This window comes from Maylandia zebra, linkage group LG8, assembly GCF_041146795.1.
Source record: "Maylandia zebra isolate NMK-2024a linkage group LG8, Mzebra_GT3a, whole genome shotgun sequence".
Lineage (NCBI taxonomy): Eukaryota > Metazoa > Chordata > Actinopteri > Cichliformes > Cichlidae > Maylandia > Maylandia zebra.
In genome coordinates this window covers 25,381,207-25,396,944 of record NC_135174.1, presented here as the reverse complement: position 1 = coordinate 25,396,944, position 15,738 = coordinate 25,381,207, and positions in this window count along the sequence as shown.

Below are 15,738 nucleotides of genomic sequence, written 5' to 3'. Positions count from 1 at the left end.
AAAACTAAACAGCAGTGGCGTTTGCAGGGTTACTGAAGTTGGCCTAGCTGGTATATAATGATGTGCTAGGGACACAGTTATGTTAGCATAACATAAACACAGTGAAGCTGGAGGATGAATGCTAACTTTTTTCCACTCGATAAAAGTTAACGGGTTCAGGATGGTTAGGGACAAATGATATCGCATGGCAGGATGTTGTAAACGGACCAAACTTCAGTCAGGAGAACTGAGATAATCCATCCACAATATGAGGTTAGTCATTAATATACTGAAAGAACATGGAAATAGAGCAGCTGCGAGAGAATTCAACATTAATGAATCAATGGTACAGTAGAGGATGAAGCAAGAAGAATAAGTTGAGTCAAATTTGACTAATCTGACTGTTTTGTTTCGCTTAATGCACCCATTATAATCCGGTGCACCTTATGAATGAAAACAGACTTGTTCATCGACAGTGCACCTTATGGTCCGAAAAATATGGTACTAGAATTCATTCAGAAAATTAATGCCATTCATCTTGAATGTAATAAATACATACATGACATTCTTGCCCATGCATACTAGATTTGTGCAATAAGTTGTGATAGAATAAATTTATTTTCAGGGTTGTTCTACATCTGATCTGCCATATCTTGTCACTAACTTTAGGGGTTATAAAGGTCTATGTCAGTATATCAAACACACAAAGGAAAAGTAAAAAGGAAAACAGAACTTACCCTAAAGATAGACTTGATAGGATATAAAAATGTCCCAGTAGCTGTGATAGAGCTCAGAAGAGAACTGCTAAAATCCCCACGCCTCACATACTGTAGCCCAATCTACTACTACATGGACATCTTTGTGAAATTTCAGCTAGGTTTTACCTCACCATCTCCCCAGTGTAACATCCTTCTAATGTCCTATTGAGCTTGTGTGTTAATAGAGCAGGTAATCATCCGGAGAATTTACAGCTTGCTTACTCAATCCAAGCACCCATTCCTCCATCGCCACACGTGACCCAAACGGAGTATTTCCCCTAGTGAAAACACATCTGAAATCTTTGCTGTTGTCTTCTAGATTGGAAAATGCCCCGTGTTTCTAGTCTGCATGTATCCACATCTCCGGCCTTTAAAGCAAAACAAACTTTGTTCTGTGCTCTCAGCAGTGTTTTTGGGTCAGATTTAGAGCTGGAATGGATGAAATTAACTTTTCGTTGCAGAAAAAATTAATGGAATCTTTGTATTATTTCCTGTAGAAGCATAGAGGCAGTGTGAGAGTGCAAGACAGAGCCCAAGAGCCAGTGTCTCTTTTCTAAAATTTCACTACCTAACTTACTTTACAGCTACTCTTGATTTTATTGGAATGAATTGATTTTACTGTTACATTTTGCAATTATAAAAGCCATGCAGTTTATGTTCTATTTTTCCACAAACATACAACTGTCAACTAATATTCGAACAACACAAAAATGGAAAATCAGCTGATTTTTACATTTATTGAAACTGAATCCAATCCTCTTTACTATCACAGTAGTGAGCAACACTGCTAAACTGGGTGTGCAGAAATTTTAGGGGGTTATGCACAATTGAGAAAGTACGTGTGTCCAGCTTTTAAAGACTGACTCCATCAAACAAACTGTCATTTGTTTTGGGCTTTTCAATGGATTTGTCTCCAATAGGAGAACTCTATACCATCACCGGCCTTATCCTCTAAGAAACTGAAGTTTTGTTTATGTTGAAAAATGTTTTACACATTCGATTTAGTAATGCATGTGAACATTTCTTGTAACGTTGTGTTTATTTAAGTGAAGGGGTGAGTTTTTGAGAAGCCTATGAGTCGGTGGACTGAAGTCATAGGCACCACACATTGCAGATAAATGAGCTGGACATGAGTCACATCACCCCTCACCCTGCTGACAACCTGTTTCTGTCAGTCTAGCTCCATGTGTGTGTTTAAGAGTGTGTGTTTGTGCACAACAGAGAAAAACTGAGAGAAGAGAGAGAATAAGAGAAAGCTCGAGTACGCACACGCATGCAGAATTTGTAAAAGACTGCTTTGCTGTCATGTCCCTATAGATGCAAACTTCCATATGAATTGAATATATATGTATGTATGTATGTGTGTATGTGTGTGTGTGTGTGTTTTCATCTGATCCATCTTCATGACACTGGCAGGATTAAAGCCCTCCATCAGTCTCTTGAGTCTGACAGCATGACCTCCTGTGACCTCATGTTCACCTGGGTCTGACTGGACTGTGGGAGCCTTTTCTCGGCTACTGTCTTGAAAAACAAGCGTGGAATGAATATAGTAGAAAGGATTTTGAGTAAAATCTGGTAAAAGTGTATAAAGAAAGGAAACAGCATAATAAGAATAATGTTGAAATAATGTTTCAAATGTTAAAAAAAAAAACACTTAAATGTCTCTGGGTTTGTTTGACTCTGTCTCGTTAAGTAATCTCATGATTAAATAACCATGACACTGAGATATCATCAGTCCAGCTGGGACACATATAGGAGCTGATAAACAAGGGAACACTTGTCTTATTGGAACTAAAGCCAATAACCAAAATCACAACATGAAATCTGCTTTTGTGTAACCACAGAATACAAGAACATGGGTGCTCTGAGGCACGGAGCTTAGGGGTGTCAATAAAGTTCAACATGGCCTGGCTTTTTTGAGTTAGCTGGCTTGACTAAACCTAAAACTCCAGTCAAAGGGAGGAATGGGCATAATGCAATGGTCAACAGTCACAACAGTCAACAGCAACAGTTTTTGTTTTTGCTTCAGGCTGTACACAAAAGACACTTCTAATGCATTTTTTGACTATTCTTCTGTGCAAAACGGACCACGTGTGTGCTTCTTCCAATCAGAGACAGAGACGGAATATTATTGGTGACAAATAGACATTAGACTGCACTTCCAGATGTCTGAAACATCCATGTGCTTTTTGGTGCCAATGGTAGATTTTAAACTGAAATTCTGAACATAATCTTTTATGGAACAGGTCTTGTTGTCAACATTAGCTGAGAGCCCTATGAGCACAGGTAGACAGAGGTGGATTTTATTTTATCCAGAAAAATTATCAATAATCTTTTTGAGTGTAAAATATAACATTTAAACAGTACTAAACTCAGGTTTAATCTTCTTGTGACATTGCCAATCTTTTCCTAATTTAATTGCGATGACCTCAGCAGCCAAACATCCTACCCAAACACCAAGAGAACAACAAATGAAGAATTAATTCAACAAAAAATATTTTATTTATATTTATTTACTCCCTTTTCCACCAGGATATGACTCTTCAGATTAAATATGTTTTACAGCAGTGTCCTGGCCAAGACAAACATCAGCGCGATAGACTGATAACACACACACAGAAATACACACAGAATTAATAAGTATACCAAATGTGCAAGTGATAATGAGTAAAATGGAAAAACAACCAAAATACTAATAAAGCCTACGACATGAGCAAAGGTCGCCGTCTCATTCCAACAAACAGGGATAGTGTTATTCAGGGAAAACATTTCCAGCTTGAAGTAACTGCCTGCAGGTCATTTAAAAATTACATTTTTAGTGGATTTTGCAGCTGAGTCCAGGTGGACCAAGCTGCAAATTTGAATCTCTTTTTCCATATTCAGTGTGGACTTCTGGGACACCAGAAGGACTGAGGTCTTGGGACTGTAGACAATAACTTCCCACACTTTTCTGATGAATGTAGGTCAGTAAGATGGAAGCAAGACAAGAGCAGCCTTATAAACAAGAATGTACCAGTGGCTCAGTCTACAAAATAACAAAACAATATGTATGTACTGTACCAATCAACGGTGAATTTACTCTGGTAGTCACTTCAGCAAAAACTTTGTCCATCATGGTCGAACTTTAAACAGTATTTTAGTTGCTGACCAGGTCATAATCACGTCATCATATTTGGCATGTTAAACATCTTTGGGTATGTGTAGCATCTGTATGTTTAAACTACTGACTGAATTGTTATAGAAACTCATCTAACAAGTACTACTTGTAATTATATTATACAGTTAAATTTCAAATGTTTTTAAATGTAAGTAAACTGTGCTTATTTTTTTTGTATAAACTGCTTTTTATAAGAGCTATTACAAATAGGGAAAATTGAGAAATAGCTGGAAGTGGTTATTCATGCCCAACTTGTTTCAAAAATAATTTGTAATGCACAATAAACTGTACAAACAGCTTCAGGCACAGAGAGATGTGGGTGAAATGGATGGTGTGTTTTATATTCTTAGTTTGCCAACAGCATTACCTAAAGTCATTAGCTGCGCAAGCTAAATGACTGACTGCTATGCTGACAAATGGGCAGGATTTTGTGGTTGCTTAGCCAAAACAGCAGGATGATGTCAGTGCTCCTGGCTGTGAAAATGTCTTAAAATAAAAATAGAACAGTTTTTAGGTCGGTTGAAAAAAAAGGTGATTTCTCTTTCACAATAAAACCTGCTTTAATGATTGTTTTGGCTACATGGCGGCTAAAAGCAACTTGTAAGCTAAGATAAAGTGTGATTCTGCCCACATGCTGAATGTAAGTTCTTTGGGTTATTTTGTTCATGTTATGAACCAATATAACTCCAACAAAAATACCTGGTTCCCTGTCTCCTAAATGTTCCAGTGTGCTTGTGTTCACTAGCTAGAAGCTAGCTAGCTAGCTATGTGTGTACCATCTTTTGCTAAGTAGGCTAGATTAAAACTTTGTCTGTTTAGTAAATAACAGTACTGAGACACAATCAAAGCAACAGGATTGTGGATCATAAAGTGCTTAAAGTAGTCAAGCAGACTCATGAAGCTGCATTGAACTGCTGAATGCAACAGTTTATTAGGAACAGGTGGCATCCTAGCGGTGGGTGTTGTGTTGCTTTTAGTGTTTGTTATTTTTCTGTTCAAATATGGTGGTTTATGCAGCCAAATTTATTTATTTTTGCCTGTTTGTATAGGCGTCATTGATGTGTATTTTTGGATGTGAGTCCATCATTTTTGTTTAAAATAGTATATTCAATTATCTTTTCAACATAATTCGTTTGATCTCTTATAGTTGCACCACCTGGCTTGTGTTTCTGGGTTTTACTTAGACTTCTTTATTACCTTTTATGTTTAATGTAATGATATTTTTTTTTAATCATTTTTGTCAAGTTAACATTTTCCTAATTTTGCATTGTAGCCCACCTGACACAGAAAGTGTGCCAGCCTACACATGAGTGGGATTTAGCTATTTCTATCCATATTTAAGGAAGAAATGCAAACCATTTCTTACACCTATTAAACACCACCTTTGGTCTTCTGCATGATGAATTATCCTTTTCAAAATTATTACCTTTTGACTTCAATATAATATTAAATAAATAAGTCTCACATGGTTGTGGCAACCTGATATTTGAAAACAGCCAAATTGCTGGACAACATTGCCTCAACAGCTTTAATAAATGTTGATTACTTAAAGAACTAATAACTCTTACAAGTGTATTTTATTATGAATTTATGGTCATTTAAAAAGAAGGTTTAGCCACCTGAAATTTTAGTTTTTTAGAGATCGAAATGGAAAAGAATATAATTTTAATGCAAACTAGCATAAACCCCCACATGAATTGAATACATTATTTTAAATGGGGATGATGCACTCAGAATAAACAAAAGTCACTTTTTTTATATTTAACCAGTGGTTATTAAGCAAGCCATATTTGGGCATATTAAAAAAAAAAAAACTTGTCATGCACTCATGTCTGCAATACTGCGCTGCTGCAATTCAGTATGAAGTGACCAAAATATGCACTAGTTTCTATTTTTATTTAGTCATGGATGAACACAGTGCTGATGAAGGTTGCCCTTGGCCCACCCTAGTCCTACAGTAAATCAAATATGGGAAACTGTAATAATAAGACAGATGGAAAAAATGTCATTTTTCAAGCTTTATGCTTTAAGGATTTACTTTTTTTTTGTTTTTTCTAAACCCTTGTAAACTGAATCTCTTTGGAATTTAAACAGTTAATCAGACAGAATTAGATCTTTTCAAATGTCATTTTGGACCCTGAAAAGTTTGTTATGTAAATTAATCATTTGATTAATAGTAAAATGTATTTGATCTGGAGTCATTAGTTAGAAACATGTGTATTTAGGCAGTCAGTAGACTTCACTAGCCGCAGACATTCATCTATTTCACCACTACTAGACACACACACACACACACACACACACACACACACACACACACACACACACACACACAGCCAATGAATTTGGTAATATGTGATTAAGAAATAATGGACATGTTGTAAAGAAAACAGTAACAGTACATGTGACTATGGCACAGTTTAGGTAATGTTTGGCCACAACAGTACAGCTCTCAGCATTTTTGCCATTGCGTTACTGCAAGCACTTGGATCATATTTTAAAGTGAAATCTCTGGATGTCTGACTAACTGACCAATCCATCATAAAAACTATTTTTAGGGTTACGGTTCCAATATTACAGCAATCCCAAGAATAATCTGCAAGCTATCTGGTGATTGCTCCTGAAAATGTAGTGTCTGCAAGACTTACAGCATTTTATATGTGAATGTGTATGTGGGGGAGAGATGGAGGGGGGCAGCCACAGGTGCTAATAATCACATATGATCACATATGATTGGAGTCAGGTGTTGGCAACAGTTTCTTGGTATTGTGGAGGAATATTATAGCTCTCCAAGGCTGTGGACTCTCATCATCTTGCATTGTGAAGTTGTTTACTATTTTTCCACAGTTATACTCCCAGAGAACATACTACAGGTCAAAGCCAGGTTATAGACTAAAGATGATTCCTAAGAGCATTGAGAGCTTAGAAAGCCAATGTGGATCAGCTGTTCAGAAAAAAAGCTTGTTAGCTTGTTTAGATGTGACCCAGAAAGGTGTGACTTTTAGAAGAATGGCTTAGGAAGCTAGTTTGGCAAATGCCAGGACCCCTGCAGTCCCTCTTGAGGGTGGTGAACTCATAAGTGACTGGGAACATGTGCCTTTTTTTGGGCCCAGCTGGGTCTCACTGGTTAAGGTTTGGCTCCAGTGTGGGTGAGGTTAATCTGTCCTTTCTTTATAGGGGCATTCTGAGTCACTTTTAGTCTGGCCCTTGCCCCCAGAGTACTTTTCTTTTCCTTCTGAAGCCCTACAAATTCAAATTGCCCCTGACAGCATAACTCCTGGGCACAGAAACACCTCGGCCACAATAAAGGTGGCAATTTGCCTCTTAGGTGAGGTGTTTAAGGTACGTCCTGGGAGGAGACCCAGGCAGACCCCAGGATATGCTGGAGAGGTTATGCCTCTTGGATCGCTTGGGATTACTTTGGCATCCTCCTGGAAGAAGGTAGTCAGTGACAGGGAGAAAGGTTTGTGCATCTCTGCTAAGACTCATACCTCTCTAACGTGGACTAGTGGAAATGTAGGTGGATGGATAGGTTAGGCACCGACTTGGATGAAAGTGTAAACAACCACACACCATGTGAATCTCATTTTCAATATTAGAAAAGTTTCATTTTGGGGGAAATAAGACCAAAAGGTGACGTCTTTCAATGACAATTTATAAATATTCTCTCCACCTTTTAATTTAGAGCCCAGTAGAATAAAATATTTTGTCCAATTTTGTGAGATTCCTGCACAGTAGCTGGTTTGTTATCAGCTTTTTTTTGTTGTGAAATCCTTGAATTGAGAATGAACTCTGACAAAATGTAGTGGTTTTAACAATAAATTATCCCTCTTGTAGTGTTCTGGAATTTCTTCATTCTAAGTGAACTGACCCCAAACGTGTCTTGTATTTTATTACAGGCCTTTAGCTTCCATGTTGGGTCATTTTACAACAATGAAAACAGCTAATCTTTACCTCACTGACACACCACCACAAAAACTAATTTCCCTGCTGCCACAATATTACCACACACTGTATAATATGAGCAGGACCAGGCTTGGTCAAACACTGGAAGCCAGGCCATTGATTTCATTGGCAAACACAGCAGATTTCTGTTCCAACCACATTCTCGGTCTGCTTTAGACCACAGCATGAATTAATGCTTCGCTCATGGAAAATCAATTGAAGAGTGCTCTCTAGTGGTTTTCAGTCAGAACAGCTGAAATATCCCTGAACCTTCATTTCAGAGTCAGTTTATCTCCTTGTGAGGAGAATTTCAGTGGTATCCTTTTTATTTCAGACAGCGACTAGATTATTGGCTTTCAGACTTTCCATTTATTGTGTATAGAAGCACTTCTTAAACCCTAAATCCCAGTTGTTTGGCTTATTCAACGCCTCCATAAAACACTTGTCATCAGTCTTTTTCTGAAAGGTAGGTGGCGTGCAGCACAGCTTAGCAGCAGGATGCTGTATTATTGCCATGAAAAACAATCAGATACATTCACTTGCTTCCAGCATTGTGTAACTGATGTGCTTTTGTGCTTTGGCTAGAGACAAATAAATCAGTCCAGATTCAAAAAGTAACCTCAGATCCATCATATTTGATAGCGCATACCTAATTTCTGGTTACTTTAGACAGAAGGTCTTACTGCACATTGTGCTGACCTTTGATTTTTCTGCTCAAATTCAACAGAAGAAAGAAGAACTCTCTACAGTGAGGTGCTGGTGATCACTTTAGAAATTTAAGAGCACAAAACAACATAAATCAGACTAAATTCCTGTGGGGTTCAAGGAATACACCTGTTTTTAAGGTGTCTGCAGGGACTCATTCAATCTTCTTGTATGTGTTCAAGTCTGCGTTGCGTGTTCATAGATTACCTTCCTTCTTGTCTGCCTCATTTTGTGTCCAAGCAGCGCAGGGCTGGACTTCCTGCTTTGGGAGCTGGGAGCCTTTGAAGGGGAATGCTGAGCATGCTCTCTGGAGGGTTGTCAGGATCTGCCTCAGCTAACAAACACCTCAAAAGGGAGCAAAGTCACTAGGCCAAACACTTCCTCAATCACCGAGCAAACTCTTTGGGATTTATATTCCCGAGGCATGGCGGCACCAGCTCCCTAATCTTCACAATGGGGAGTTCAGGCTGGGCAGAGGAACAGAGCACATGTCAGCACATGCATATCACACCATGTAGGGGGGACATGTAGGTATTCACAAACACACAAAGAAACCACCCACGCATCCACATGAAAGTTTAAAAAAAAAAGGAATCCCCAGATGTATGAAAAGGAAGGAACATAACCATAATGGGCGTACAGATGGCTGCACGCACACCATTTCCCTTAAGCTTTACAGCAGTGATGTAGGTAAAGACAGGGGAATATACTGAGGTAGGGCAGAAGATGACGAGGGGGTGTCCTCTCTAAATAACACCATATGGTTTGATCCTTTATAGATTTTCTGTTTATATGAATACAGTACTTAGTCCTGTCTCAGAGTGACGCTGAAAAACTAGTTCATGCATTTATTACTTCAAGGCTGGGCTACTGTAATTCATTATTTTCAGGATATCCTAAAAATCCCTGAAAAGGCTTCAGTTAATCCAAAATGCTGCAGCAAGAGTACTGACAGGGACTAGAAATGTGAATGAGAAGAAGTGACCCAAACGCAGGACCAGGTGACCCTGGATCCTCCCTTTTTTATGCTGCAAAAGGCATAGGCTGCTGGGGGATTCCCATGATGCATTGAGTATATCTTCTTCAGTCACCTTTCTAACTATGTGTTCATAGACCTCTCTGCATTGAATCATACTTGTTTGTTATTAATCTCTGTCTCTCTTCCACAGCATGTTTTTATCCTGTCTTCCTTCTCTTACCCCAACCGGTCGCAGCAGATGGCCCCGCCCCTCCCCGAGCCTGGTTCTGCCGGAGTTTTCTTCCTGTTAAAAGGAAGTTTTTCCTTCCCACCATCACCAAAGTGTTTGCTCATAAGGGGTCATATGATTGTTGGGTTTTTCTCTGTATGTATTATTGTAGCGTCTACCTTACGATATAAAGCACCTTGAGGCGACTGTTGTGTTGATTTGGCGCTATATAAATAAAATTGAATTGAATTGAAGTACTGGATACAGATGACTGACACTGAAGACAGAATACTGTTTGTCAATAATACATTTGTACACAGTTGAGGTTCTGGATACGTTTCTGTGTTTGTTAATATATGTGTAATAAATGTGTCATCTGGGATTTTTCTCTTCATGTAAAGGTATTCATGTTTTTTTCTTCTAAAGGATAAGAACACTGGCAACACAGCTACTTTAACATGGTGCCTTAGTGGGAGATTAGCCAGTATTTGTGCTAAATGGAAATTGAGTTTACATAATGCAAGCTCAATTATTTTTTGAAGCTTTTGATAACAAATACTTGAGAGCTGTCATGAAGTGAAAGAGGACAGAGGATGATTCAAACCAGTAGATACTCTGCATGTTAAAGCCTCACAATTCGAGGATGCATAATACCCTATATATACACTAAAATATGTTAAAAAGATATAGTTCCATTATATACTGCAGTGAAAAAGCCTTTTAAACTAAATTCTCTTAAACAACAGACCTAACCCTCCCTTTAACTGCTATTCATTGCCCCATGTCTTTCTTAAGTTTCTGCAGACATCAAATACAAAATGTTCGCCCATGTTAATGTTTCATTTCATATATGAGAACCTTGAATTTTGTTTTATTTTGATTAGTAGGCATTACTTGAAAGACAGTCTTTTAACTTTGTACTTGCTTTAAATGTTTAAAGATTTTACTCTGATAATAGCATTTAGAGTTTTACTTACTGAAATCCTTTATTTTATTTGGTAAAATTTTTTTATTTCCTTGAGCTGGTCTACTTTATTTAACTATTATCTTATAAGATATATTGCAAGAATTTGCTAACTTTGGGATAAATTGTCAACCAAAAACAATCCATTATTCAGTTTAATTCCAGAAACAAAACAATAAACCAATATCCAAAATGTCATAAAAGGCAGCCATTCAAAACAGAGAGAGCACAAGAAGATTTACAGCCACTACAACAAAGGGCAGATGGAACTATTAGTGCAATGATAACTGACTGGAAATGACAAACAGGTGACAAATGAGACGCAGGCGATCATCGAATCAGAAGGCAAAGCTGACAACGATGTAAGAGCGAGCTAACCTTCAAAGTGAAACAGGAAAAATCACCCAAGTCACTAACACAGACCTGATGCTATTAAATAACACACAGGAACCAAAACTAAGACTATGATATATCTGGAAAAGTCATTCTCAACCTTTAAAACTGAGTAAAATGCCTGATATCAATATTAATCCACAAAAGCTTCTGCAACAATAACCTTTTCTCCCAGATATGTATTTACATGTTGAATTATATATGTGCAATCACAGCAGTGGAAATGGTAAAACTAGCCTATTCAGCTGACAAAGACCAAAGCATGTAATGGATTGGCGGAGACAGTATCCACTGTATAATGACAACATGTGAGGACAAAAACTCAATGCTTCAGACAGAGTAATGTTAGCCTTAATGCAATGTCTGCCTCCTCAAAGCCACAGCAGACGACGGTATGATAAGACGCAAAGTGCAGTATCGGCGATGTGAGAAAAATTGCCACTGACAGCCTCCATTATTATAATTACCCAGAGAGTATATAGACCAGTGAAATCCTATCGGGGTTCAGTATGGGGGCAAGCAAGCAGCAGTGGAGGGCATGATATCATGTGTGGTAAAATATGCAGTGCCAGAGCAGGCACAAGAAAACAAATGTCTATATTTAGCTGGCTGATACTTTTACGATGATGAATACTATACCAAGTGAGTCAGCCCTCAGTCAAAAAGGAAAAAAAGGAAGAAGAGGAAGAAGAAAATAAAAAGGATGGGGAGGAAAGGAATTCCAGATGTCAACAGTAAAGTTTGTCCAGCTCCGGTTTGTGGCCGCTGGAGCTTTGTGTACCTGCCCCTGCTAAAGCCATTACCTCTGGTTGCTGCTCCGGGGAGCTGCACAACAAAGCCAGAGAATTCTCGGAAGCCCTTCAATCAAGCGTCGTCCTGACACTGCTGCAGTTCCCTCTCCCAAGAACACACTGTTAATATGACAGGCTGGAAGTGGGGAAGAAGTGGAAGGTGTGTGTCCGTGTTCAGTGGTACTGGATAATGTTGAACATGTATACTTGTGTGTGTGTGTGTGTGTGTTTTTGTCTGTATGTAAGTGTGTAATGTGCAAAATTCTGATCCAAACTAGACATTGCATTGATATCAAATAGTTTTACGATTTGCTACAAGTTGTGGTAACAAACTGCATTAATCAACTGCTCCAACGCTGAGGTTGTTGGGGTGGATGGTGGACCAGTAAAGAGATCGGGATTCACACTCAGATTCCTGTAGGTATGAATAGAAAATTATGTGAAGATTTAAAAAAGGGCTTTGTCTAATCAAGTGAAAAAGCTATATTAATAGTTTTTGCATTTTATTCAGAGAACTAAAATGAATTACTTAGACTTTAAATTACATCTACTCTTTTCCTCTGTTTGTGTGCAAGTATACGTGCGAGCCAGTCAGATTTGTGGTTTCCAAAATCATCATGCTGTCCTCCAAAACCCTGTTTAGCTTACATATCACCTCTATGGATGGACACACTTCATTCCAAGATTTTTAAGTCTTTTTCTTCCCATGGCCATCCTTTAACCACAATCAACCTCCTCTTCCAGTGCAACATCCCCCCTGGAGGGGGAAACTGGTCCCCATCACTTTCACTTTGAATTGAGTTGAACCAGACATGGTCGCTGAGTGTTGTATAATGTGATGATGAAGCCTGGGTGGCTCTCTCGTGTATCTAATCCAACCATGGGCTCTCTTGGGAGCCTTTTCTCTCTCAGAGATATTTTGCAACCACAAAATGAGAGACAACTGCCAAACAAGTTCAAGGAAACGTAATGCTGTGGAGAAGGTTCTGACTGCCAAAAAACATAAATGTGATTGTCTTTACCCTTTTCATTCCTCATATTCACATTTGAGTAGGGCATCCAAAATATTTCTTAACAACATATGAAAAGGGCCTCTTAAACTTTAGAAAGATATAGAACATTTTGGAGTGTGAATGTGAGAATTTTACAATGTTCTGTCAATAAATTTTAACAATAAATACTGCAATAAATAAAATTTTTTAAAAGGAGCTTTGTGACTTTTTATGCTACAGTCTCATTAGGGAAAACAATGGAAGCAGACTATGGCATGACAGAATTAATGCAACCGTGTGCAGCGTACTTGCAATCTTGCCATTTGAAACTGTTGCTTCAAAGACACCGACTAGCTCTACAATCTGTTTTGAGAGTATTTGCAGTCAGTCAAAGTCCTATTGTTTGGATACCCCCAAAAACTAAAAAACCAATTGCAACAATCCTGTTATCTTATTTTTTTCCACTAGTGTAACTCAGCTAATTAGTAAAAAACTCTCAACTAACTAACTTAATGTGTATATATGGTTTTCAAAATAAAAGCCCTTAGATTTTACAGAGATTTTATGCTAGACTGTCAAAATCAAAGGTCCTAGAAGTTAAATAGAGCGCACAATCAGAACCATAAATACTGCAATAAAGTAAATCATTTTATGACTTTCACTAAAACTTCACTCTTTTCAAAGGCTTACAATGTATGCACACTATAAAAATGAGCTAATGTTGCAAAATTACAATTAATGCATTAAAGTGACACTGAATTTTTTTAAAACTTTCAAATGATTGTAATAAAATTATACTGTTGTCACCTTTTGAAATGTGACCTGCTACATTTATTTTGGGCAGACCACAACTTCAGCTGTCTTTCTTTCCTGTCTTTCTGGTTGCTGTGTTTCTGTATCAGAGTGGGAGTGTTTAATTGCAGATTTCTGTCTGCTTTGTTATGTCTGAAAACATTTGTTTTGTTTGTTTGTTTTGTGATATTTAAATCTGTTTATTTAATTTAAATGTATATGAGGGCTGTTTAGCCATACTGACAATGTAAGGACTGTGGAAAGTGGGCCTCACCATGTCTGAAGATTTTATCCAATACTGCCCTCTACCTAATACAGAGGGAGTTTCAGGGAGTTGGACAAAATTGCTTACTTCATTATGACTATTAGTGGTGAATTATTTTTACCATTTTACTGGTTATTTACTCAATTTATTTTACTCACTTACTACTCTCTCTCTCTCTCTCTCTCTCTCTCTCTCTCTCTCTCTCTCTCTCTGTGTATATATGTGTGTATCGATCGATAGATATATAGATATAGCTCGAGAAGATGTGGAGGGTGAAGGTAACAGTGGTCCCAGTGGTAATCTGTGCACTAGGTGCGGTGACTCCCAAGCTAGGCGAGTGGCTCCAGCAGATCCCAGGAACAACATCCGAGATCTCTGTCCAGGAGAGCGCAGTCCTAGGAACAGCAAAGATACTATGCAGGACCCTCAAGCTCCCAGGCCTCTGGTAGAGGTCCCGAGCTTGAAGGATAGACCACCTGCAGGGGTGAGAGGGGAATCTTTTTTTTTTTTTAATATATAATGTATATGTCTGCACGTGTGTACAATATTCATACTTTCCTAATTATAAATTGCAAGCATGCATCATTTTGAATCAGCCAAAGAAAGTGGTCAGTCTTTTATATTTTATTAAAAACGTATGACATAATCTGACTGAGGTCCCCTCAGGTTTACGGAGCTGGATAGTAAATTTCAGCTTATTACTGCAACTTTATTTGGTTCGCTTTCACCGCTTTGAATAATTTCTCAGCCAAAACAGGCAGATGTTTTCAGTAAAAAGCCCTGAAAGCCATTTTATGTTGCTTTCTCACCACCAAAAGGACCCTGGTAGTGGACCCTTGGGAGATGAGTTCAAAAACAAACCTTAAAGAGAGTAAATATGGGCCTTTCATTGATTAGATGGGAAAAACTTCACATGAATCACAGTGAAAGTAAGTACTAAGCTGTTACAGTTTTAGGTTTAAAAGGTCAATCATTTACACTGAAGAGGTTATTCTCTTATGCTGATGTTTGAAGGTTTCTTTATTGTTACGCATTATGACAGTTCATCTGACATATGGAGTTCGGTGGGAAACAATCAGACTCCAGGATTAGCTCCATTAGCAATACCATCAGTTAGCCAGCCAAGTTAGCCATGGATCACACTGTCCATACTTTAGTGTTGTTCACTCACTTCTTATGCGGTGAGGAGTAGGGTGGAATGAGTGTCCTCCACAGTGGTACAGGTCTTGGAAACACATAAAGCCCGTTGATGGGTCCTAATTAGTCTGTATTGGCATTTAGCATCTGCTAAATTTTGCTTATTTTTAGAGCTCAAAGACTTGCCTAAAGCCCTGCTGAGATTGTCATCCAGACGGCCACAGGGTAAAGTGTAACAAGGATGGACAGGCGTCGACAACAGATTTAGGGTGACATAATTAGAAAAAAAAGGTAGAACTGTGCCTCGAAAAGCCTTGAGACCTCACTCCATGGTATCCGGACATACCGGCCTCCACTTAAGAGGTTATTAAATCTATTGTCTAAACAAATCTTTTATATCAAACCTAATAGAGAATATGCACAGTAATTAAAGTTATATGATGTGAATGAATTAGCAAGACATTAATTGTTGGCAGTACAACATTCTGTGGAGATATCGTCTGAATTTCAGGAGCGGGACCACTCCTCCTTCATGCCCCTCTGGCCTCAGCCTATAAAAGCCCCCCTTCTCCAATACCCGGTGTTCTCATTTTCATGCCCCCTTTTATTCTCTCTTCTCTTCTCCTGTCCTCTCCTCTCTTCCTTTCCTCCCTTTATTTCTCGTAGTACAGGG